The sequence below is a fragment of the Macaca nemestrina genome, chromosome 9, assembly GCF_043159975.1.
Source record: "Macaca nemestrina isolate mMacNem1 chromosome 9, mMacNem.hap1, whole genome shotgun sequence".
Lineage (NCBI taxonomy): Eukaryota > Metazoa > Chordata > Mammalia > Primates > Cercopithecidae > Macaca > Macaca nemestrina.
Window position 1 is genome coordinate 4,114,249 of NC_092133.1, and position 27,007 is coordinate 4,141,255.

A 27,007-nucleotide genomic window follows, 5' to 3' on the forward strand; every position below is an offset into this window, starting at 1 on the left:
GGTCCAAATGATGCCAAATTATTTACAGGATCTTGAAAGGAAAACAAGCCACTCACAAGGGAAGACCTAATGCCACAGACCTGGGGAAGGTGAAACAGCGGTGTAGACCATCGCCGCCTGGCAGGGCGCTGGCGGGACCTGCTCCAGCTGGGAAGGCTGCATGCAGGGCAAGGCTGACGTGTGCTGTGTGCTGCAGGAAAGGCGTTGGGAAGAACCCTTCCCACATGGGTCCCCCAGGAGTGGTGCTGGGAGTGGGCGGGAAGGAAGCCCTTGCTGTCTTTGGGTTTCAATGGCTGCTGCTGCTGCTTGCGAGGAAGGAAGGGGATAAGCTCCTGGTTCCACCCTTCTTTCTGTCTCATGAATAACCAGAATCCTCAGAAGAAAGGGAAGAGGGGTGAAGTCAGCTTAAATCTGATTTTGAATTCAAAGTTCAAGTATTTTAACAGTCTCGTGAGGGCCAGCTTTATTCCAGCCAAGGCTCCCAGCAGTCTGAGCTCTACTTGTCCCTTGGCACCCACAGTTCGAGACGCATTTGAGCCCAACACGCAGTGCCTCCTTCATCAACATGAACTGTGGATTCATTGAGTTCTTTCCCCACGTAAAACCCACTGTTTTTTCTCCTGGGATGTTTTGCCAAATGATTCTATTCAGGGGCTGTGTTCCAGAAAGATGAGCACAGAGACGCACAGAAAACACCATGAGGTCAATGCCAGGGCAGACACAGGCACCAGGACTCAAGGCCGGCTCAACCAGAGAAAGGCAGTGACCAGCACTGCCCAGCGACCGAGAGATCCACCAGCCCCACCTTCCACAAAACGCCCTGCTTCAAACCAGGGCAAAACGTGAAACACGTCAGGAAATGTTTGCTCACTGGAACTTCTTCCTAGTGTTTTTCCACTTTTTCCAAAACATATATGGTAAACTCATAACGCTTTTGGAAAAATAATTTACGTTTAGTTCATTCCACAGAAGCAAGGTCCATGAAGTTACGGTTTTTGGTGAACAGAGCAGTGTATACAATGAAAAGTAAGGCTATATTTTTACAAAAGCATCTTCAGTAGAAAACACCCCAAAGCATCTGAAACTGCTTTTAGGATGCCGCTCATCTGCATGGGATGTTAACATTCTTCATTAATAGGACCAAAATGTTACAATTCTTCGTTAATAGGACTAAAATATATGTATCACCAGCTCGAGTTTTAAACACGAGCCAGACGCTTCCAAAGTGGCGTCATTATCAAGCCACCTCTAGTTAAAAACTTGGAACAATGAAGTCTAACTCAGGACGCAACAGGGAAGACAACATCAACACGATAAAGCAGGAATGTAATTTACTCTCAGCTCCTTCTCAGAACGTAACTCCTGGCCCACAATCACATTCACATTACAAAATTCTTTTTGTATTTTTCTTCTAGCTATGGGAATAAAATAAGCCACTGAGATGACAGTCAAGTGTCTGTAAAATATATAACAGCAATAATTCCCAGTGGAAACGTGGCAGATATTTATACAAGAGCAAAATATGAAGCATGGTAGAAAAAGGCTAACATGAGGGTGTTTATTTTTAGAGGCTGCTTCCGGATGAAATCATATGGCTGTGAGGAAGGGAGCGTTGGTGAGGACCCTCAGTGCACAGGTCTCATATTCATCATGAAGAGTGGAGTGCCAGGGGCCAGATGAAGACATCACAAAAAAATACAGGTCTGTACCAGGAACACTAAAGTCACTACTATCATACACTTGGGGGCGAAAAACTGAATTCTTCATTGCAAAAGCTGCTTTGATTTTTTTTTTTTTTTTTGAGTAGAGGAGGGAGGCAGGGAAGAGAGGGGGGCATATTCTGTTTTCTCCTTTAAGTTTCTGTTTTTGTTAGACTGGTTCCAGAAATCCTACTCTCTCCCTGGGGAACCCCCAGCTTAGTTTAGCCTGTCACCATCTTCAATTACCAGAGTCACATATGTTAGACTGATCCACGTGAGAAAAACAGGCACTGGATACTTTTCAACCCACGCCCTCATCCCCCGGCACACACATCTTCAGCAGCTGAAGGCTTCCTTTGATATCTCACTTTCAAGTTGAGCTTCTAATTACATTAAAACTGAGCCATAACCAAGGGAGACACACGGCCCACAGCTTTTCTTCCTGCCTGTGAGCCGGCTTGCGTGGAGCCGCCTGAAAGCCAGCATGAGGGACACGGCGGGTGGCAGCCGCCTCCGTCCCCTCAGAGGCGGGCAGCACCCATCACTCTCCTTGATCTCTGGGTGCACTGGGAGCCTACCCACACTTCTTGCACTGTGTGCTCTGCTACTGACTCAGATGAGGATTCCCTGCATCTCCTTATACCAGCTCCACAGTCAGTTTATAAAACAATTCAGTTTTGACTTCACTCGGTTAATATTATTAGTTCTGAAAAGAGTAATTACAGTGTATCTTGAAAAACAAATCTGTTGCTTTACCCAAGGTGCTTCACCACGGTGTTATCAGAGGCAGAAAATGGCATGGTCTAGCGGAAGTTAGGCTGGTGTAGCCAGAACCACAGACTGTCATCTCCAACGTAGCTTTCCACAGACAGCATGGCCCGGGCATGCAGAACAGCCAAGGGGACCCACCCAAAGAGCACGGCAGAGCACCCTGACAACCCTCAGAGCCTTCCCAGCTCAGGCGTCTCTCTGCAGGCAGGCGGGTAGCAGGCAGAACACGCCGCAGGGCCCAGGCTGGAGCCAGCTCCAGGGTATCAGGCCTTCCTCAACGGAGAAACATTCTGATCACCCCTGAAACTCACACGTGCTGCCCAAAGCTCAAGGAAGTCTCAAAAAGAATTCCCCAGTCTTCAGCAATGCTGTTCACACAGGTGGTCTCCGCCAGTGCTTATGTAACACGAATAAATTAATCCCCCAATTACCCAAAATGTGGGTGGGATGGAAAAGGAGAGGCACGCGGGTGGGTGGAGACCGATCACCTGGAGCACAGACTATTCCACTAAAAGTTCCTGATCCCCATCCCCGCACACTTACACGCAGGCTGATAAACTCCAGTGACTCTTCTTAAGTGTGGAGCAGTTCCTCAGGGTGAAAAAGAGCCTAGTCCACCTGTCCATAAGTAACAGTGGCTGCCCTGTTGGCCCAATACAAATCGCCACTCTGCCCAGGAAGGCAGCCTCAGGATCCCCTAACTGACAAGAAAACGTATTCTGAGCCATCATGAGCTAAAGGGACACACGGGAATCAGAAGGAAAACTTGTCTTTCCTGGGAAGATTCTCATCAAGACTAAAATGTTGGTGATGAGCTGAAAATAACTGCAAACATCAAAAAGGGATTTAGAGAAAGGAATGGGAAAGATTTAGCTGGGGAAAACTTGAAGGTAGAACACTTGAAAACTACTGAAAATAAGCAACCCTGATCAGTACTGGAAGAAACACGGAAAGAAAACCACAGGTGTACATGTGTACACACACATACATGCATGCACACACATGCACACACACGTGCACGCTCATATACATGCTGTCATGTAAGATAATTTCCTTTATATTCTTACTTTGCCATGAATTTTCGTCGTGAATGGATGTTGAAATTTGTCAAATGCTTTTTTTGGTAACCGTGATCATTATCATCATAAAGTTTTTTCTCTTTTTCCTTTGTGAATGTGGAGAATTACACTGGTTGATTTTTGAATGGAACAAACTCCACTGGAAATACACATATTTTTCTGTATTATGAAGCTGACATTCGAATATTTTATTAGTATTTTAGAATTTGGGTTCTTGAGAGACACTGGTCTGTGGCTATTTCTCAAACATCCTTGGCAGATCTTGGCATCTTGGTGTCATGGTTGTGTTGGTCCTTATGAAACAAGCTGGGAATTATTCTCTCTTCTGCTATTCCTTGAAAGGGCTAACATAAGACTGGAATTACTTCTTCTTTAACTATTTGATAAAACTGAACAGTGAAGCTATATGGACCTAGATTTTTCTTTGAGGAAAGATTTTTAATTTTCAATTTATTTTAATTGGTAAGCTCTGAAAAAAATTTTGCTCATTTTATCTAAACTGTCAAATTTGTCAGCATAAAGTTTTAAATAACATCCTCATTATCTTTGAATACTTGTAAATTCTGTAGTGATCTTTCCTTTTCACTTATATTATTTGTCATTTTGTTTTTCTTCATCAGTTTGGCTGGGAATTTTGAAAACTTGTATGAATCTAAGGACATAATTTTTGCCTTTGTTAACATCTCTGTAATATGATTTTCTGCTTTGCTGATATCTGATCTTATTTTTACTGTTCCTTCCTACTTCTCTTAATATCTACTTTGTCACATGTTTACATAGCCGCTTCATGTTGGTGTCTGCACTGCATGGTGCATCTCTCAGGCTGTGTTTAAGTTGTACCACCTTAGTCTACGGATGCACACTGTGTTCCTACAGCGAGACCATCTCTGATTTTCATCTGAGTCTCCACTGGGTCCACTGACTTCTGAAGTCCTCGCCGCAACACTGGGCACGCTGACCATCCTGTGAGTTACGTCCTGCTTGCCTCACCTGTTATTCATCCTTTCATTTCCCTCCTCTGCCTTTTCTTGGATAAATCAGGTATGTTTGTTATTTCATGTCTTCCCTGTGTGGGTTTCTTAGCCCTCCATTTCCGTTTTGTTTTCATGGATTGGAGATGTAGAGATTACAATCTATACCCGTAATGTACCCCTATTTTGAATATGAATACGTAATCCTTTTACAGCAGGAGAGCCTCTCCACCCTTTCTCATTTGACTTTATTTTACCGTAGGCCAATGTCTCTGTCCTCCAAAGACACACGGCCTGGGGTCCATCCGGCTGCAGGGAACTTCAGTCCTTGCTATATGCTTTTGTTTAGTGGGCCCCACTCCCAAAGCTGCACCACGAGATGGAAACTGTCCCCGAGGGAGCAGGACCATCCCCAGGGCTGCCAGGAAATCTGCTGTGAGTGACCTGCAGAAACCCTGGGCACAGTCCACAAACCCAGTCAATCTTAAAATTGATTAATAACTGTTGGCACAAAATGTCCCAGTGTGTGAAATCCTGGATAAAAGGAAAAGGAACTGGTGGGCCAGAAGATTCTCGCAGGCACCGAGCGTGCTGTCTCACCAAGGCAGGGGGCCTGGAGGCCCCACCGAACTCAGACGGGTGGGCGGTGCTGTAGGTACACATGGGAAGCCTCCTGCACAGGGCTAGCAGGGAGAGGGTATCTCCAAGCCCCTGGGAAGGGCACAGGCGATCGCCTTGGCTGAGATGGCAGAATGGCATGTGTTCAAGTTGTTTCTTGGCGAAGAGGGTGGGGGTCTACATTCTCCCCGAGTATACAAATGCAAACACCTGTTTGAAAGGGTCTGTAGATTAGGCTGGGCACAGCGGCTTATACCTGTAATCCTAGGTCCTTTGGAGGCCAAGGCAGGAAGACTGCTTGAGACCAGGAGTGGGTGGCCAGCCTGGGCAACATAGCAAGACTTGTCCTTTCAAAAAAATTAGCCAGGCATGGTGGTGCATGTCTGTAGTCCCAGTTACTTGGGAGGCTGAGGTGGGAGGATCACTTGAGGCTACAGCAAGCTATGACTGCACCACTGCACTCCATCCTGGACAAAAGAGTGAAACTCTATAAGTTATATATATATGTATATATTATATATGTGTGTATATATGTATATATATGTGTGTGTGTGTGTGTATATATGTGTGTGTATATATATATATTTGAAACTGAAAAGAAAGCAAGGCATGCCAGGCACCGGCTGATCTACTTCCTAATTCTGGATGGTGGCTGGTCCAGCGCATTGGGAACTGGCCATATCCCCCCAACTCCGAACTCCATCAGCTGGCATGTGCAGACCTGAGCCCCAGTCTCCTTCCCACCACTTGGCATCTTCCCCAACTTGGTATCCCCGCTGAACTGCTGCTCAGCATGGCTCAGGGAGCACCAGGTCTCAACAGACTCCTGGCAAACTTGTCTGTTCAGTGATGTGACTGAGTGTCTTGTGTCTTTTCTTCGTAACTAGACTGTATCCTCCTAAGGGTAGGGGCTTCATTGTAAACTGTGCTTATATCTGCAAAGCACTAATCAGTTAAGTACTGCACAGCACCCTACCCTACACAGAGTAATCAGCCACTAAGGAGTAGTGAAGTATCTGGCACCCAGCGAGCTTGGTAAGGACAATGCCATCCGGCTGGCTCCTCTGCAGGTGGCCACAGACTGAGCAGCAGAGATTAGGAACAGAATTCAGAGAAACAAGTCACTTGTCTAGGGCTGTATGTTTGGCCCATGTAGATCCTGCCAGCCAACAAAACGGGGCTCCATGCACTTCCACAGGTCAGAAGTCACTCGACATTCCAGGGGCTACTCAAATCTCCTTTAGCTGTGTGACCAAGCCCCTCAACTCACTAGCTCTAAATACTTTTTTTTTTTTTTTTTTTTTTTTTTAGAAAAAGGCCATTTGTTGAAAGTCAGGATTACATTTATCCACAATATCATATTCTTAATGAGACCATATCAAACCTTATTTGGATGCAATCCAGAACTTAAACAGTTAAGCACACACACACAAAACATAAAACAAAGAAAGCAAGCAAGCCATGTAATGTTATTGGACACTAAAGATAAATTAGCTTTCTGAGATCAGCAATTGATAACTGAAGTCTGCTGATAGTTAACCAAACCTCTGTGTACACTTAAAAGCTAACATCACCTATGTGAGGTAATACTGAATTCAAAGAGGAAAGATGAGATACTTACATGATTCAATACCATGTAAACTAGACCACATCAGGTTCCAGCACAGATCATTCCACTGATAGCTTACAACACCACAATTTAATTTCAAGGCAAACACTCCAGATTTCAAATTTGAGATGAACATATGCGATCTGAGAATTACTTCCAGAGCTTTCTAAGTGGAACCGTATCTCTGCTTAAACACCAAAACATGGCTAAAAACCGATGCAAAGATGAGAAAACCTCTCGCACTGTGGGGAGATGACAGTCTAAGGGCAACATACTGCTTATCATTCGATTCAGACCATACCAATCAGTGTCTCATCCTTGAGGTCAGGTATTCCCTTCTCAAAGCAAAATTAATGAATAACCAGAAATCTTTCATTGTCTTCTGTTGTGAAACAGTTATCCACTCCAGAGGAAGAAACAGGAGGAAATTAAGCAAGTCTATGCCATAAACCACTGCTCCTAATCAAAAGATGTAAAACAAACACTGTTCTGTGATACAATCAATTGCTACTCTTTAGATGGATAATGAATAAATAAAATGACTCATAAATAGTCATCTCTATATTACATTCTGTCTTCCTCTCTTAATAGTTAACAAATTCTAAGAGTTAGATGGATAGCTCTACTTACATGCAGGATGACTCACAAAATTCACAGTGATTCAACATTTTCTAATTGAAATTAGGCACAGGGTATGACTTTTTAATGTCCACACTATTTTCGAAAAGCAAATTTAATAGGAAATGCGGCAAGGATGTTTAACAAAGTATGTTTCACGTGCAGCTCTGCTGATAACAGCAGGAGTGTCACACTTCCAAAGAGATCCCAAATTCAACCACTTCTTAACACCCGCTCCTTCCTGTTCCAAGCAGCCATCACTGCTCACCACGGAACCATTCCAACAGCCTCGCATTCACCTGTCCACTCGTGCGTCCCTGTTCCCCATCCTTTCCAATCACTGTCCACAAGGTAGCCATATATCTGAAGGGCATTAAACCCCCCTGCGCCCTTTCAACATATTCAGAACACAAAATGCGTACATGAAAAGAGTACTTTCTCACTCTCAATTGCCATTCAAGTAATTGTTTCTTGACAACTGCCTGTTTAAAGGAAAAGTCACAACCATCTATTTGAGAGTCTGTAACAGGTAGAAGTAAGATCCGTGACCATGTACGTGGGACTTCAAGGGGCAAACGGAAGTTCACTGTGGTGAAGGTCTTGCATTACATGTGACATCACGGAACACCATTTTCAATGTAGATCATGAGAAGTTAATGATAATATTAGAAACCCTACAGTCACCCTGCCCAGTGTGGTAGCAGCTACCCCCAAATGGCTATTTATATTTAAATTATTTGAAATTAAACATAATTGTACACCCAGTTCCTTCAGTTGCCTGAGCCACATGTCAAGGGCTCAACAGCTACAGGTGGCCAGTGCCTGCCATACTGGACAGTGTGGACACAGCACGTTCCATTATTTCTGGAATTTCCAATAACAAGGACTGTGCTAAACAAACTACTTAAAAAAACGGTAGCACCGATAATGCAATAGTAATCATAAAATGAAAGCAAAAAAGGATTCAATCCAAAAGAAGGCAGGGAATTAGGAAAACGGGAATGAAGAATAAAAAGTACAAATGAAAAAATCAGCAAAATGGTAGACTAAACCCATACCTATTGATGAGCACATTAACTAAAACATTTCAAATAAAAAGTATAGACTTGCATACTGGATCACTATATTCCCGTTCCAAGAAACACACTATAAAGAAATAGATCAAAAGCGAAAGGATGGAAAAGAATATAACACATGCACAGGCAAATCACAAGAAAGCTAGCAATATTAATATCAAAGTAACTTCAGGGCGAGAAAAATGGCCGGCGAGACAGAGTACATTTCATACTGTGAAGAAGCCAGCGCATCAGGAGGACGTCATGACCCCTACCAGCAGACGTGCAGAAGGCCCAAGTCAAGAGCTGACAGAACCAAAGGGGAAAAGAGACAAATCCATCATTCGAGTTGCAGACTTCAACACTCCTTTCTCAACTGATGGAACAGGAAGACAAAGTCAGACGAAGGGAAGACCTGCACAACACACCCAAACAACCTGACCCAATGTACATTTATAGAAGACTGTACACAATGTCAGGGTATATTCTCGCAAATGCATATGGAACAGTGTAATCACCATTTACAATAATTAAAGCACATAAATATTTAAAACTGAATGATATTAAAAACAATCCCTATCAAAACATGTAGAATGCTGCTTAAGCACTGCTTAGAAGCTAATGTATAGTTTCGAATACTTATATTACTTAACGAAGTTTCCTATCAACGACCAATCTTAGAAAGGATCATGAATGACCTCCAATGTCTCTGTCCTCCAAAGACACACGGCCTGGGGTCTGCCAGGCTGACATAGTTAACCCTACAGAGAAATTTAGTGCCTGCCATCTGCTTCTCTTCAGTGGGACCCACTGCTTCTATCTTAGAAAGTTAGAAAAAGAGTAAAATACATAAAATAACAAAAAATATAAATCAATAAAATACAGGACTGAGAAAACGAATAAACCTGTAACAAGACTGATTTGGAAGGTGGTACCATTCCAGGAATGGAAAAAAAGGGCAGTGGAATAGCGTCATCAGGGCATGCCATAGAGACCTCAGAAGGATAACTGGATAAGAGAAGATTATGAACAATTAATGCCAATAAACTCAACAACTTAGATAAAACAGACAAACTCTTTGAAAGACAGATAACCAAAACTGAGTCATAAAGAAATTGAAAATCTGAATAGTACTGCATATATTTTTTAAATTAAGTAATAACCTTCCCACAAAGAAAATTCCAGGCCCAGATGTTTTCAAACATTTAAATAAAAAAAAAAAAATCCTAAACAATTTTAAAAAGCAGAAAAAGAGAGAATACATCAATTCATTTTATGAAGCTAGCATTACCCTGATAATAAAGCCTAAAAAAGACAAAATGAGAAAACTGAAGACCAGTATCCCATAATTCGTAAAATATTAGCAAATATATAACCATTTTTTATTAGTTCTATGTGTATAGAAATAATGCTGGAATTATACACATACATATACAGAGAGGGGTGTATGCATGCATTTCTCAAAGCAAGTGGCACTTATCCAAGACAGGCAAGGTTTGTTGAACATTAGAAAATCAATTACTGCATTTTTCCATATGATCAGAATAAAAGACAGAAACAACATAAACATCACAACAGACGCAAAAAGGCACCTGACAAAATGACACACCCTTCCATAATAAAACTCTCAGCCTACAAGAAGAGAACTTCAACGGGAATTGACAAGAATGTGTATTTATATTTAACAGTAAAATACTGAATGCTTTACCCCTAAGATCAGGAACAGAGAATATTTACTTTCCCAACTCCTGTTAAAAACAGTATGGAGACCCTAGACGGTACGATAAAGTAAGAAAAAGAAACTAACAGCGTACACAGTGTAAAGGAAGAAACAAAACTGTCTTCCTTCTCAACCAAGATATTCACGCACATGGAAGATACTGAAGAATGCTTGGGCCACTAGAACCAGTAAGTTTGTTCAGCAAACTCACAGCATTATACCAGACAAATTTACAGAAAGCTCCTGTAATCACTAGCAAAGAAATACTGGGAATTGAAACTAAAAATACTGCATTTTTAAAGGACCAAAAACAAAAACAAAAACAAAACCACATGAAAAAGTTATGGATAAATGTATGTGGAATACATTTAAAAGACTTGTATACCAAAAAAATGACAAAACCATGTTGAGATGTATCAAAGAAAAACAATATGGAGCTATACACCACAATCAAAGATCAAGACTCAAAATTGTGAAATATCTCTGCAAACAGAACTATAGATTGAACGCAGTTCAATGAAAATCACAGGTTTTTCTATGCTGATTAATCCACTTATTCTACATGGAAATGCAAATGACTAAGAAGAGCCAAAACAACTGTGGAAAAAATGAAATTTGGAGAACTTCTACAAGACACCAAGACTTACTACAGAGCCACAGCAATGAAGTCGAGGCCATGTTGGCATGAGGACAAGCAGAAAAATGGATAGAACAGAGTCCAGCAACAGAGCGGTGCGTATATGGTCATTTGTCAAAAGGCACAACATCTATCATCGGGCTTGGCACTTGCCAGCACTCTAAACTTTGATCAGCTGAAATTAAGTCTCAGGTAAATAACAGATAGAAATCCAACTTAAAAAGCCTTTTTTAAAAAAAAGTTTCTACGGATACCAAGGAAGTTCTAGAAACTTTAAAAAGTAAATCTAGTTTCCTTTCCTTTTCCCTCCCAAGGCGACTGGCTCTATCTCTGGTGCAAACTGGGCATTCTGAGAAATTCCAGAGATGCCTCCAGGCCAGGAATCCCTGAGACAGTGGTGCAGCTCACACAGGAGGCCTCTTCATACCCAGGAGTGCATATGGCAGGAGGAGTCCTGGCAGGAGGAGTCCTCACAGCAGCAAGTTCAGGGGCTGGAGCAGGTAGACTCTCCTGTGCTCTGGCTCCTCCCACGTGGCCCATCCCAGTGCCGGAAGGCTGGGCACTTGCATAAGAAGCTCACTTTGCAGACTAAGTATCCCCCAAAGGTCTAATATCCAGAAATCATAAAGAACTTAAACAAATTAACAAGCAAAAGACAATCAACCCTGTAAAAAAAAGTGGGCAAAAGACATGAACAGATACTTTTCTTTTTTTTTTTTTTTTTTTTTTTTTGAGACGGAGTCTCGCTCTGTCGCCCAGGCTGGAGTGCAGTGGCGCGATCTCGGCTCACTGCAAGCTCCGCCTCCCGGGTTCACGCCATTCTCCTGCCTCAGCCTCCCGAGTAGCTGGGACTACAGGCGCCCACAACCGCGCCCGGCTAATTTTTTTTATTTTTAGTAGAGACGGGGTTTCACCGTGGTCTCGATCTCCTGACCTTGTGATCCGCCCACCTCGGCCTCCCAAAGTGCTGGGATTACAGGCGTGAGCCACCGCACCCGGCCAAACAGATACTTTTCAAAAGAAGACATACATATGGCCAACGAGCATATGAAAAAAATGCTCAACGTCACTAACCGTTAGAGAAATGCAAATCAAAACCACAATGAGACACCATCTCACACCAGTCAGAATGGCTATTATTAAAAAGTCAAAAAATAACAGATGCCGGTGAAGCTGTAGAGAAAAGGGAACGCTTACACGTTCCTGGTGGGAATGTAAATTCGTTTAGCCACTGTGGAAAGCAGTTTGGTGACTTCTCCAAGAAGTTAAAACACGATTATCATTCAATCCACAATCCTATCATTGGGTATACACCCAAAGGAATATAAACTGTTCTACGATAAAGATACATGCCCGCGTATGTTCACTGCAGCACTATTCACAATAGCAAAGACATGGACTGAACCTAAATGAACCATCTGCACGCAAAACTCCTGTGACAGCAAAGTTACCTACACGACAAACATGCACATGTACCCCGAACCTAAAAAAACAAGTTACATTAAAAAAGAGCATGGTTGACTTCATGCATTTGCTCAGTAAAGGGGCAGAGCTCAGAGCCTGGGCTCGTCAGGAGAGTGACTACGACCACCTCCTCGGGAGAGCAGGTGGAGAATGAAGAGCACACTTCCAGGACCCTCTCCCACCTCATCGCTCTCTGCCAGCAGCCAGGAGAGAGTGGGGCGTGCCCTTCCCTGGAACACTCACTAGAGAATACCACAAAGAAAACAGGGGTTCCCCAGGCTCTGCCCTATAGAGATCCACTTCTGTCTAGTTAACAAGGTGACGCTCGAAGATGTCTCAAACAGGATTCTAGATGTCTCCTGGTTTAGTGCTACCTGGTTAAGGAGGGCAAAGCTGCCAGTGAGGGCCCTTAAAGGAGAGCATGGAGGGGGACAGGGCACCAGAAAGGCAATTCCAGGGGCCTGGCCGGCCAACGGGGGTCCCGGGAGGATGGCGAGAGGAGGATTCCAGTGAGCCCTTGTCGGGAATTTGCAGGCCCTGGCACTAAGAAAGCCCTGTCTGCCATTCCAGCTCCACGGCACAGCTTCTATGCCCCCACTTCTCCTTCAGCACCACCTGGCTGCCTCCTGCTCTGGGATCCTGAGACCACCTGGAGGCGACCCGCGCTGGCCTTCCTGCCTGGGCGGCCTCTGTGGCTCGGCATCTTCACGAGGAGAATCGCAACTCCCCTGAGCCTGCAGCTTTCAGGATTCCTAAGCACCGTGGCATGCATGTGGCATGTGTGTAGGAGTATGTGAGCCAGGTGGAAGCCTCTGCTCTCCAACCCAATTGCCGCTCCCTCTGCTCAGTGCTCTCATTTGCAGGGCTGACACGCCAATCAGGGGCAGACCCTGTGGTGCCCACACCCTGCCTTTCAGGGAACACGTCTGTGCCCCGGCTTTTCTAACTGCCAAAGAACTCCATCACAGTCTGCCCTTCATGTTGCAAACTTCTACACATACGATCAGAGGATGGGCAAAGACCCCCTGCCATCTGCAAACCAAAGATTCCTCTTCAACACTCAACAGCAGATGCCCCCTCTCGCTCCCCAGCTTGGGGAAGGAGCCACATTACTGGACCCATTCTTCCGGTCCCACTGCCACACCCCCTGCCGTGGGCGGCTCTTCTTATACCTGGACCCTTCCTGTCTCTCTCCTCAGTCCCTTTATGGTCGAGGCCTCCCTCACACTAAGGATCCTATCCTCCAAGGCCCAGGCCATGTTCTCACTGGGATGAGTGCCACTTTGTGTACAGTTCCCAGAGACACAGATGCACCCAGCCCCCACCCACACGGCAGCCTCACGAGAGAGGCTCTCATCCGCACCAACCAAAACTTTAAAAATGCCACCACGCTACCTCCCTGAGATGTGGACACCACCTGCACAGGGGCAGAGGGTGAGGAATGTTCCGGATGAGGTCAGAATATGCTTGGCTGAAGCAGAATCAGGAGTCCTAGGGAGAGGAGCTGGGGACAGCTCCCAGCTCAGAAACTTCTGCCTGGTGCCCTCAGATGACTCTGTAGATGATCTGCAGAAGATCTACTTTAAGGCTCAGAGATCTGAGTAAAATAACCACCCTCACCCCTACCTGAGAGGAAAACACAGTGAGAAGGAAAAGAATGAGGCCATGGTCCCGGGTGCTGCCCAGCACAGCCCACACCTCATGGGGGAGGCGTCTGCCTAAGCAGGGGCACTTCAGGGGAGGTGGCGGCAAGAGCTCTTCCTCACCCACAGTGCCTTCCTTTGGCAATTAAAATCAAAACAAACCTAATTTCTAGACATTAGAAACAACTGGGAAATGACTTTCACTTAAAATCACAGCTGCCCAATATAGGCATTTCACTCCATATGATGGAAACGTAGCTTATGCTGAGAGCCAAGAAACAACCACCCCACCTCCCTGCCCCCCAAAATTCCACAAATCCCTACTCAACTGAAAGCATGAAAAATTCCCTTCAAAAATAAGCTTTAAGAGAGGAAAAACAAAAAAACAATGTGAGCCAGGAATGTAAATACAGTACTGGGAATATGCAAAACGCTTTGCAAAAGCTGACGAGGGAGCTCTCGGCACCCACACATTTTAAAGATGGGAGCCTACAGTGCCAGGCCTGAAATGAACAACATACTGAAGTCTGGTGTCAATTTAAATGCATTGAACACCAGAAAAATGCCCCCAACCAAGGCTTCAAACTTGTACAGCACATTTCCACTCAAGCCAACGAGATTGCCTGTCACATCTGACACGGCTCGTCAAAAGTCATCCTTCACTGCTCATGGGCAACATCGAGGTCAAGAGACCAAGTGCAATGGTCCAGCCCATCCCCGTTTCTTCCTTCAGAACAGCAGATATTGAACTCTAAAATGACAAGACGGAGCAGCTTGAAACGGCTGCCAAAGAAGCGAAAGCTGTCCAAGGCCGCTGATCTGAAGGAGAAAAACCAGCCGCCGAGCGCGTGTCAGGGCCGGGATCACTCTGACAGTCTCACACAAAGAAGCCGTAGTGAGCACAGGGATGTCCGCGGGACCTCAGGTTCTGGCAGCAAAAGCACAGGCTCGGAAAGCCCACAGATGATCACTAGCAAACCCCAGACCACGCGTCCTAAACGGCACGTGACGATCAGGTGTGGGGGAAACGGGGTTTTGCTCTAAGAAAACATGCTTTTAAAGAGCCATATCCAGTCCGAGGAAGGAAGGACATTTTGACACGTGCTACTACATGGATGGACCCTGAGGACATGATGCTCCGTGAAATAAGCCAGTCACAAAAGACAATGACGGTACCTCTTACGTGAGGTCCCTGGAGTAGTCAGACTCGTAGAGACAGACAGTAGAAGGGTGGGTGCCAGGGCTGGGGAAGGGGGAGTCTGTGCTCTTGGCGATGGAGTTTCCCTGCAGGAAGATGAGGGGCTCTGAGGATGGGTGGTGGTGATGGCTGCACAACGGTGTGAATGCACTGACAGCTGCCGAACTGGACTCTTAAAAATGGTGAAGGTGGGAAATTGTATGTATATTTTACCATAATTTAAAAAACCAAAATGCGTGTCCATCATGAATTAGACAAGTCGTGGCACTGACGGGCCCTTCCAGTTGTGTTCCATAGGCACAAAAGGCATCCAGGTTGCGGGGGGGAGGGGGGGCTCAGGCCAACCTGCTCTTGCACTGAGGGGTCTCATGACACCGCGTGATGCTGGGCAAAGGTGTCCAAGGCACGGAGGGATAGGACTCAGGCTGCGCCACCAGCCTCCCGCCAAGACTCTTGTGTGCATCGCAGGAAGGGGGGTTCGTTTAAATGGTAAATGTTTTAGACCTTTTTATTAGAACACTGGTATTTTATCAAATTGGATTAAAAATAGACCAGATAGATGATGACCCTTTCATGACACAGCATATTTTGGGGGTCAGCTCAACTACACCCCAGACTCCAGGGAGGGGTGGGGACAGGGACCTCCTAAGAGGCGAGGGACCTACAGGGCAAGTCAGATGAGGGCTTCCCCTGTCTGTGACAAAACAATCTAGACACTCGAGGAAAGGGCACCATTTCCTTCTGGCCCAAATCACTGAAGCCCACCTAAGTGCCTGGACCAAGCATGCGATGTTCAACTCACAGGTAAAATATGGATCAAGGACACGTCCCCTGGCTTTGCCTTTCGTTTTAATCATTAGGCAGCAAAGAGCACTTGCGTCTACTGGATTCCTTCACAATGACTCTCTTGGTTTCATTCTGCATAGCAGGCCTCAGAGACCATCTCTCCTGGTGGACCCAAGATACTAAAGAAGATTCTGCTTGTACTTCTGGGCCCTGTGTGTCATACCCCAGCTCCAGGGGCTCAAAGGCAGGTGCATCCTTCACTGCCACTCTCGAGGGAGGAGCATCTCATCCAAGGTTATGGCCCTCCCAGAGCGCAGCCGGGAGCCAAGGTCTAGGCCCCTGGCCTCAACTTGGGATGACTCCACAGGTCATTCTCTCTCCAGAGTTCCCTGAAGGACAGGATGAGACCTCAACTGCAACCAGGTCACAATGCAAGCCCCTGCTTCTCCCTTGTCTAATCCTGCAGTATGCACTTCCTTACACAGCGTGTCTTGGGAATATTCCCTGATATGGTTTGGCTCTGTGTCCACACCCAAACTGCATGTTGACTTGTGATCTTCAGTCTTGGAGGGGGGTCCTGGTGGGAGGTGACTGGATCATGGGGGCAGATTTCCCCCTTGCTATTCCTGTGATAGTGAATGAGTTCTCAAGAGATCTGGTTGTTTGAAAGTGTGTGGCACCTCCCGCTTCACTCGCTCTCTTCTTCCTGCTCCAGCCACGAAGATGTGCTTGCTTTCCCCTTTGCCTGCGGCCATGACTGTAAGTTTCCTGAGGCCTTTCCAGAAGCAGAAGTCTGTCCAGCCCGGAGAACTCTGAGTTAACTAAACCTCTTTCCTTCATAAATTATCCAGTCTCAGTTCCCAACAGCAGCGTAAGAATGGATGAATACACTCCCCAATAGCCACCTGCACACAACTCTGCATCTGGCTCTACTTCTAGGCCTCCTCTACTCCCTAGGAGTGGATGTGTTCTTTCATCCTGCGCACCCTAAAGACTGCAAAACAGAACATACGTAAAGGCTGAAATACCAAAGTTTAAGCCAGAATGAGAGGCATAGTTAACTACTGCCCATCACCCTGTTGGCTGGAACTTTCACATTTGTTCATTTATTCATTGAAGTATCTCACGAGAACATACTTTGTGCCAGACACTATTCTAGGCCCTAGGGATACAGCAGTGGGCCAAATAGAGACAGGCTCTGTCTGAACGGAGGGTGCATTCCAGTGAGGGACAGAGGCGGGCAAACGAATGCACTATACGCGAGATGAGGGCTTTGCTAACTTTTGTCTAAGGAGCTAGATATTACACATATTTTAGATTTGCAGGTCAGACTTTGTTGCAACTATTCAACTCTGCCTTCATAGGGAAAACAGCCATAGGAAATCAAGTCTTTATAAGTGTGTTCCAGTAAAATTGTATTTGCAAAACAGGTGGCCAGCCTGAGAACCATGGTTGGCCAACCCCTGTTTTAGTTGGTAAAAAACAGAGCAAGGAGAAAGTCCAGAAGTGCTATGAGGGGCATGAGGAATTGCTATTGCATATGGACGGAGAGCTGAAGCAAACAGGGGCCAGCCAAGTGCAGGGTGGGGGCTCGAGTGTTCCAGGCACATGCCAAGGCCCTGGGGTGGGGCGTACTTGGCAAGTTCCAGAACAGCAAGGAGGGCAGCATGGCTGGAGCAGAGTGGTTTGGCAAACTGGAGGAGAGGAGTTTAGAGAGAAAGGGTTGAGGGTTGACTGGCAGATGACATGGGCCTGAAAGGCCATTTTGAAGCCTTTGCATTAATACAATGATAGTGATACTGCCAAAGAATAAGGTGCAATTGTTAGAAGATGATAGTGTCTCGAAAAGGCAATATATTCTAAAGATAAAAATATTTTCAAATATTCTAAGTCTTTGAAAAATCCTAATTCAAATATTGAGTATATGTTATCTTTGACTAGGATATTGAATACTAGACCAGAGCATACTCCAAAATAATCTAAACAACAGTTTACCATATATCAAAACACCTCCAAAGCAAAAACTCTCAGTATCTGCCTAAAGCTTTCTATTCACCTCCTTTGCTTTTCAACAGCAAAATCCAAACTACAGAGACGTCACTGAGCATCTCGATGCTTCTGTACTTCCACCCTCCTTTCTGCTGCCAAGCTCCCGGGCCTTCTTCTAAAGGCCCTGCTCAGACAGTGCCTGCCCCATTGCTGCCTGCCTCCCATGGTGGTGTCCTCCCAGGTGAAATCTCCACGCCACTCCTCCTCCTCCTCCTCCACTCTCCTGCAACATTTCCTACAGCATTCAGGGAAGTGTTTCCAGCCTCCTGCCTCAGAGAGCTCTGAGCAAAGAAGGACCAGGTCTTACTCATCCTGCTCCTGAATGGAAGCATCAGCTTAAAGCCCCAAACCTAATGTACCAGGTGCTGATTTCATCATCTCCCAGCACCAGGGTTTGCAAAGAAGTGGGTTATGCCCTCACGGAGCTGCTAAGCCAGTGCTGCTGTGAGTTCTTGTTCACCTTGGGTGGCAACACCTACCACCTAGGGTTACCCCTGCAAACCACCATCCAGCCTCCAGGGACTCCGGATAGGACCAGAGATTCCACAGAGGAGGGCAAGGTGTGGTGAGAAGGGCTGTAGACAACCTCCTTTCCTGTGCTACACCCCCCCACTGGACTCTCAGGATCATGTCCACCTGTGCCATCACTGTGGCCATAGGCACCGCCCTGCCCTGCATCACCTGTTCAAGCCACTGAGCCTGGACCTGCCCAGGAGAGGCCCAGCAGCAGTAAGAGTGGAGAGAAGGCTTTGTCTCCATGCCACCGTCGGCAGGTGACATGAGAGCAGGCCCCGGCAGGGACACGGTGTACTGGTTAAGCATGCTTTAGTTCACTTAAATGAACTGCTACATCTCATTCTAAACCAACAGCAAAGGAAAAAATAAAAGTCACCCCACTCCACATTCAGCCCGGGAGATGAAAGGGAGTGGCTACAGTGGACGGGGCCTCAGCACGTGCTGGGCCTCCTTCCCCTGGGCAGAAAGTTCCTGGACTGTCACTCCACATCTTCCCTCCAAAAGAAATCACCAAAAGCAGCTGAGACAATTATTGTACTTAGAAACGTTTTTTTTTTGATGGAATAACATAAAGACATGGGCAAGAAGGTGAAGGAATAGACTATTAAATAGAAAAACTAAATTGAAAAGCATATAATTATATGCAGAGAGATTATGCCTTATTTTAATATAAATAAAACTTTTTAAGCATAAGATAAAAGGCCATGCCTCAATACACCAGTTTTCCAACAGAATACATTCAATTCAAATGATTCTCATAATTTCAAAACAAGGTTATTTGCTTTATTTTAGAAGACTGATTACTTATAGATTTACAGTGGGTGAGAGTGGAAAGGTTCAGTACATCTTGTAATGAGAAATCTGGCCCCACCGACGCAGCTGTGGGAGCGAACCCGGAGTTCCGCCCCTCCTGCCTTCCATTCTAATCTAACTCGATGACTAACTTCAGCAGACCCCTCTGTGTAGGGACTATTTCCACAGTCTGCTCCGGGCTAAACATTCTTCTGTGTATATACTAGTAAATTCAACAGCCTCTTTAACATCTGAGAACGAATTACTGACAAGTCATTTTTTGCTCCATATTGCAAGTCAACGTGGCAACCCCGTTTTTTTTCTATTATAAACATGTACTATACCCTGGCTCCAAGTCGTTTTGGATGCTGATACAAGATTCATAATGGCTGTCAGAATCTGCAATTTTCCCTTTTGTTTTATGAGGTCAGGCAATATTACATGCACTGATATATTCCATTTTCCCAGCTGAAAACCTTCTCATTTGAGCCCGACAGGTTGAGGGAGTCATGATTTTGCAACCTCGCATGTGAAACACGGTACGAGGGGGCAGGTGGCTAACCCCACGTCCTCCTCTTGCTCTTGTCCACTGGCAACAGTAAATTAAACTGTCAAAAATGGAATTGTCCTGTCATCAACAAAGCTATAGCTTCACAAGTATTGCAACATCAGATATATTTCTAATTCTGCATTTCCCTGCACCTGTAATTTCATCAGAAATTCGCACTGGACCATGGTGAGCAGCTGTCCAAGGGACACTGGCACTGTGAATTCCTTTAGAGGGTTGACATGGCATTTCAAAGACAGAAATTAATGAACAATTCCAGCAATTTGTAATATATATAAAAAGGGTGTTCAGTGTGAGGTCCTGACCTTCAGCAGGACCCTTTAAAAGGGCAGAAATGCTAACGTGGACATGACATGCTGTGCGGCACAGTGGAAAGAAATTACACACAAGTTACTCTGCAAACAAAACAAAGCAAAACGCAAACACCCTGGCAGCAGCCAGTCCACTTGAAGTTACTTAATGGTCACGGAGTCAATTGGCCTAGATTGCTATTAAAAATGGTTAAGATCAGGAAGATACTTCTTCAATGGTACTTAGGTAGAAAGGAACTTCAGCCCTTAAGTTAAAATGTTATCCAACAATCCATTCTCCAAAACCACTCTGATTTCTTCCAGGTAATTCTTCCTGGGGTATTCCTCCAAGAGGAAAAAAAAATGACTGCCCTCTCCCTCCTGAGGATTCAAGCGTGGTTCTGATTCTCCTGCCACCATGGCTTACTATGACCACTTCTACTGGCCCGGACTGCACTTCCACTCAGTTACTCCCTTGCAAGTTGGACGAAAGTCAAAGCCCTCTCCACCTACCTCCCAAACTGGAGGCTGCCAACTCAGAACTCTTGTGAAACTACTATAGGGCATGAGCCCTCTAAGTTGCCCTATAAATTTGCAGAGAAAAAACGGGCTTTCCCAGCCCATTTAAAAACAACAAAGTCACAAGTCTAGTTGTTACTAAATATTGCAATCAAATACTGTTATAGATTATCCCCACAAAAATTCATTGCTTATCAATCATTATGCTCAAGACAGAAAGTTAAATTGAGATGAGGAATCATTTCACGGCTTAATACAGTCAAAGTGACTCAATATTCCTTTATTAATTCTCATTTAATATCACTTTAAATTGCTGCCATTATTATCCTACCGTAGACGAAAGATTCTGTGTAATTAGTCTGTATTAAGCCCTTTTTATTTATAAGGAGCCAAATAAACAAACCCACTTTAATTACCTGGGCTCCACAATATTGATCTGAGCATCAAAATTTAATATGACTTTATTTCAAATTTCCATATGACTAGTATTTAAATTTCTTCCAGCAATAACAATTTTGCAGGCACAAATGACTTTTCATTCAAAGTATGTAAATTACTGCCTAGCGCCGGGCGCGGAGGCCCTCGGTGCCCACAGCATGTTTACAGAGACCTCAGGGGCCTCCCCGCTGCACGCTTTGCTCCCTAATACGGCAGGAAAAGCCACCAATTACCAAAAGAGACAAAAGTCAACGAAGACAGGGAGTCTTCTCCCTCCCAAACCGTGTTCTCTCCCACTTCAGTACACGGTGTTAACGACATACAAATTTTGAGGTCATTAAGTATAAACAGGAACGGAGCGCCAGACAGGCAGGCAGGCAGGATGTGCTCACGTCAGCATTTCAAGTGCCCTCCTAATCCCACAATGCAAGTTTCGGCATTATTGTCTCAATTTAACTTGCATTAGTACCTAGCACCTTGATTACACTGTTGGGTGGTAATCTTCGCCTGCACATGCCATCATTACTTATGTCAAGCCTCTTGAGTTGTTATGAATACTATGTTGTTTTACGAGAGAGAGGAAATTAGTGCCAGTCCCCTAGAGTTTTGGGTGCTTAGCACAGAGGCACTGCGCAGCCCTCGCAAATCCCACAACAAATCCTTGTTTAGTGCCAAATGGAGATAAGGACTTTGCAGCAACATTGGAGCATAAATAACTCATGTCCCTCTTTATTTGTAAATGTCAAAAAAAAAAAAAAATCACCGTTCTTTAATGTTGCTTTTCACACACACATAGCAGAATGGGTGTTTTTAGCCACACAAGCGCAAACCAGTTGAGTAACACATTCTGAATTAACCCGCAAGACCAAGCTGATACGCAAAACAAAGAAATGACCACAACACATGTTTGAGAATTATCGTAAAATGCTGTTTGGGATGGATTTTTAATAAAAATGAACTTATCAAATGCAAGGGAAACACACTGGTAACACAAGCCTTTCCTCGGGAGGACAATAAAGTGGAAAAAATGTGGCTTCACATGTATTGCATTTTCCACGTTTTTTTAAATATGATCCAATATGTTATTGAAAAGAATTATTTTCTGGTATTGTGGGGAGTTTTGCATTGTCTGTTTATTCTGTTTACACAGCAAATGAAACCTACAATATGAATAGGTGAACTCCCTGGGGAGCACACGAAATTCAGAAATGATGTACAGATGGGGACAGGGGCCCATGAAAACAGAATAGAAATTAATGTGCCCTCAACAGTCACATCTGGAATGGAACAGGCCAAATAAATAATTTTGACATTAAAAGAAATTAAAGATCAAGTACCGCAAATAGTAGAGTAAGTTTTTAAAAAAATAATATCGTTAGTTTACACTATGTTTGAAATGGCATTTAAAATAAAATAATCAAATGTGCAGGCCAAAAAATGAGGCCTGGATGCATTTCCTCTCTTTTTCTTTCTTTCAATGGCCAGTAATACCCCATTTGAAATATCTTTCCCACAAAAGAATCTCCACCTATTGCCTTCTTAAAGTGCTCTTAGTTAAGAAACAACAAGATGCAGTAAAGTTTTGCATCCTGAAATTGTTCATGTGTAATGTGGTAAAACATTAAAAGAAATCTCAGAAGGCAGACAGATCATCCTGTGCCTGCCACATAGCAGAGACGGTGGGGCCCCAATTTAAGGGTTCAACACCAAAATTGTGATTCCGTTCACTTCTTTTCTCTTGATCCCTTTGCTATCTTTATTTATGCAGCCCGAAGCAGACTAAACAAAAAGCAAATGAAGGCTTTGGCAGTATCTTTTTTGAGACTGGGGTAAAGGTCTGTTGGAGACATCATTGTGAAAATGATAAAAGGCCTTGAGGTCACAGCCTGAAAGCTGGGGGGGTGGCCGAGGTGGGGTGCAGGTGGGGCCTGTAGAGGCACCCCCTCCTCCCAGTGAACGACCGCAGCCCCCCAACTCCCACAGACAGAGCCACAGGGGGGGCCACTCCTCTCACTAACCACACCAACATAGTGGCTCCTCAATGTGTCCTCAGATGAAGCCAGTTTTGAAAAATGGCTTCTGACAGCCCTATAAAACTTGCATGGAGTGACCAAATGGGTGGTCCTCAGCCCACAGACTGACCACAAGTCACACATCTGAGAAAGCACGTTTTCACGACTGCTGACTCTGTAAGTAAAGTCCTCTGGAGCCAGGGCAAATTCGCCACCACCAAATCTTCACCGTCCACTGCATATGTAAAGAATTTTTTTTTTCAGAAGATAAAATATTTTTCTGAGTGTAACAACAGGCATGACTTATTTCAGAATTAAGTGCTAGGCTCTCTGGTGCTTTGGGAAATGTAAACTACAATTTTTACTCCAAATCCACCATCCACTTCACTAGCTCGTGCTCTCCAAAGGCCTCAGCAGCCCCTTCAGATGATGGGCGTCTTAGAGAGTGCTTTGGTAAATCATGCAAACAAGGAGTGGGACGGAGGCAAAGCCATCCCTCTCCCCATTTCATACCACCGGTAAATTGATTTAGAAACTGCTTGGGGTAGAAAACAAATACCAAGCTACAAATGTATGGCACTGACTTTCTGAAAAATCTGACCTCCAGCACCCGCAGACACACGCGCACATCAAATCTTCTAAGGGGGCACCAGGCACTCCTACCCAGGCCTCCAGCCCTCCACTGCTCAGGAGGTAACAAACGTGAGAACCTGCAAGAGGGCACAGGGTTAATATCTTCAATCTAGGAGTCTGAACAGCACCTCTGCAAACTACAGAGTAATCTTAGTTTCAAATTACATAAAAATAATTGATTATTTCAATACAGCCCTTAAATAAAAGAAAGTTTTATTCTTCACAGTGTAAGTGCTGGTATTTTTTGTGCCCGACAAGCTGCCCATACAAGAAGCAGTGTGCCTAATATTCTTGCCAACAAAGGCATTTGAAATTAGCAATTGCTTTTAGAAACTTTAATTACAATTTTAAAATGCTATTTCTGCTCTATAATAGATTCCAATTGTTTCAGTATTATCTGGCTTGCAAATAAAATCTACAGTAGATGACAATATTCCCAGGATTAATCACTCTTGAAATTCTAATATGCTCTTGAAATACCAAATAAAAAAGACAGCAATGTTGTTGATGTACTGAAAGCTTCTTGCTTTTTGCAGTTTGCTATTATTATGCATATCCAGGTAGAAAGTTAATTAACCCAAAGCTTAAGCTAATTATGATAGCAGAATGCTATCAACCCAACGCGCTCAGTCAGACAGCTGTCCGGAATTTCATTTGCTAATCATTTGTCTTTGGGCTGAGCATATGGTACATTTTCATGCTATCAGAGGAACAACAAACAGCTGAAAATCATTAACTAAAAACAATGTGCATAAAATCAGAAGCAGTTTTTTATACAGCTTTGTGTCAGACAAAAAGCCAGATCCTTGCCCTATAAAAATTAATGATTATTTTGGTTCTTGTCACTTAAAAATTTTAGCTGATAGTGCAATAAATATGTGACAAGAATTTCAGTCGCATCAATTACCTGTTTATATGAGTTTGCAAAAATATTCTAAATTTATAACAAGGGCATTATAATAAATTTGGGGAGAACTGTAACATAGGTTTGTATAGTTGCCTGAAGATTTTAAATTAGCTTCTAAGAATGACCTCTTTGTTTGCCTTGTGTGGAGCCTCGGTATCCACATGCTAACATCTTAAAGATGACTTTTTTTTAATTGCCAGGTAAAATGTATGAAATATATTTCAGACATTCCCGAAGCAGTACGTGACATTTCTGAGGCCATCCAGAAATCTGTGTAGACACCAGAAAGCTACATCAATCATGGTAAAAAGTTCACCTCGATGTTGAGCCGGAAAGGAAGGAGGGGTAGGGAGGGTGGCAGCTCCCAGGTAATGCCGGGAGCACTCAGGTGTTCCCCGAGCACGTGGGGCACACTCACCATTCCTTTTTAGATTTGCCTCCCAATGTATCTTGTGCTTCACAAGTCCTAGTGACCTGGAAGCCAAAAGGAGAGCGGGAAATCCTACGACACACGGCCCATCTGTTTTGCTTTGTGTGGCTCTCAACCCTTTGGACTGTGACACAGATTTGTAAGTTCACAAGGCACAGTACAAGAAACTTCCCAAACAAATTTTGACTTCATTTTGGTGAATCTGCTCTTGCAAGAGGAGCATACCAATTCTCTTTAAGCTCATCTCTGAGTCTTTCTAAACCTACTGGGCTCTAATCTCAGGTACTTATATCAATTTTAAGCTCGTGTACCCAAAGGTCTCAAATGCCAGCCTAGCTTGGAGATTTCAGGAAGTGCGTTCCTTTTAAACATGTCTGAGTAGTAAACTGACATTCACAACATTTTCTTGAAATCAGTATTACAATATTAAAATTTTGTACTTTTTAAAAAAGGCAATAAAAATGAAGATTTTAAGTGTATATGATTCTGTATCACACTTGCTAACATAAAAATGAAAATATTTCTCCCCTAAAGACCAGGTCATTTGATCAAAAGGAAAACTAGTTCCATAAACTAAAAATAAACTTTTTTCCTTCTTGGGGAAAGCTAAGATTTAACTTTTCGCATGATGTGACATCTGCAACTGTCGCCAGTCAAAGGCTCAGCAGAGCCTGATTAATTGTTAGTCTAGGGGGATTTTTGTTGGTCACGGACCAATGAACTATGGGGAATTTCCATGGCTGTAATGTACCACGGCGACAATACTCACTCCGTTTTTATTGCAATGGCCACTGGAACAGCAAGCACTCTACTACCACATCCTTACATTGCTACGAAGCGTCAAGCAGCCCTGGACGCCCACCAGCACTTCTTGCAAAGACCGAGTGTGATGTGGGAAGATATTTCCCTGATGGTCTCCCCAAGGACTTTTGTTATTTATTTTGGACCAAATTAAAGTGAATTAGAAGGGATATATGTCCTCTTTCCTACTCCACATTAACGGAACCCACTAGCTCCCATGGTTGGATTTTTGCCACTGCTGGAGAGGCCTGAATGGATTTCGAGGTGGTGCTAGGATGAGGACTTATGCAAAGTTCCCACGTGAGGGGCAGGATCGAGGAAGCCGGAAGCCCCTGCGGTGTTTCCCTTACTCATCTCCACACTGCCAGGAAGCCTGGACAGCCTCCTTCCAAGAGCAGTGTGAGCCACCCAAGGTCTGCCCCATGGCTTAGAACCCCGTAAGCCAAAGAAGAATGAAGTGGCCAAACCATCAGGAAACTGATTAAACAGAAGACGTAAAGAAACCCCACCCAGTTGCTATTCAACTTTTGTTGCCGTTCCCAGTGCACGCATCAGCCCCGGAAGAGAAACAGTATTTGATATGGACCAAGTTTGTATACTACTGTTTGCGAACTGAAAAGGACCTCTGCTTGCTACTCCACTGGGAAGACGGAAGCCAAACCTATTACTTCAGTCATAAAGGTTTAATCATTTGTGGTTCAGATGTTGACGCCTCTTCCCAATGCGCTGAATTTTTCACATCTAAGTTTTTGAGCTAAAAAAAAAAAAAAAAAAATGCTTTCAGATGAAAAATGCCACCAAGAAGGCAAGGCATATGGAGGCTACTTAAATCTGGTCCTTAAAATCTTTCCCTTCTCTTCCCAAAGGCTACATACTCAACTCTGATATTGATATTAATATTAATTTGTCATTAATACTAATGTTTCACTAACCAACTAGGAGTATTCTGAAATATCCAATTTCTCTGGGTAGCTAAACCTGAGGTTGCACTATGAAAAATGTTTTCTAATTACTGCTTGCCAGTAAGCCATCAGACAATGCGGCTAGGTTTCCCATTAATTCAGAAACTTCACACTTGTATGGAAAACTGGCCACATCTGAGTTGGCCATCTCGGCAGGTCACAGCCAATTCCTGCTCTTAGGACACCCACGCAGGTCATTTTGAGGGCCGCCTACGGGGGTG

The 27,007-nt window shown here is 44.2% G+C and overlaps 1 protein-coding gene and 1 long non-coding RNA gene across 4 annotated transcripts in view; both read right to left on the minus strand.

The window, feature by feature from the left end:
• Window positions 1–27,007, minus strand: part of LOC105470645 (O-6-methylguanine-DNA methyltransferase) — a 291,365-nt gene that overhangs the window by 131,991 nt on the left and 132,367 nt on the right. The gene's annotated exons all lie outside the window — the stretch shown is intronic.
• Window positions 1,780–27,007, minus strand: part of LOC105470637 (uncharacterized) — a 57,985-nt gene continuing 32,757 nt past the window's right edge. Inside the window, exon 2 of the long non-coding RNA XR_980649.2 lies at window positions 1,780–26,578. This is a non-coding gene — a long non-coding RNA (uncharacterized lncRNA). The remainder of the gene's footprint in view (window positions 26,579–27,007) is intronic.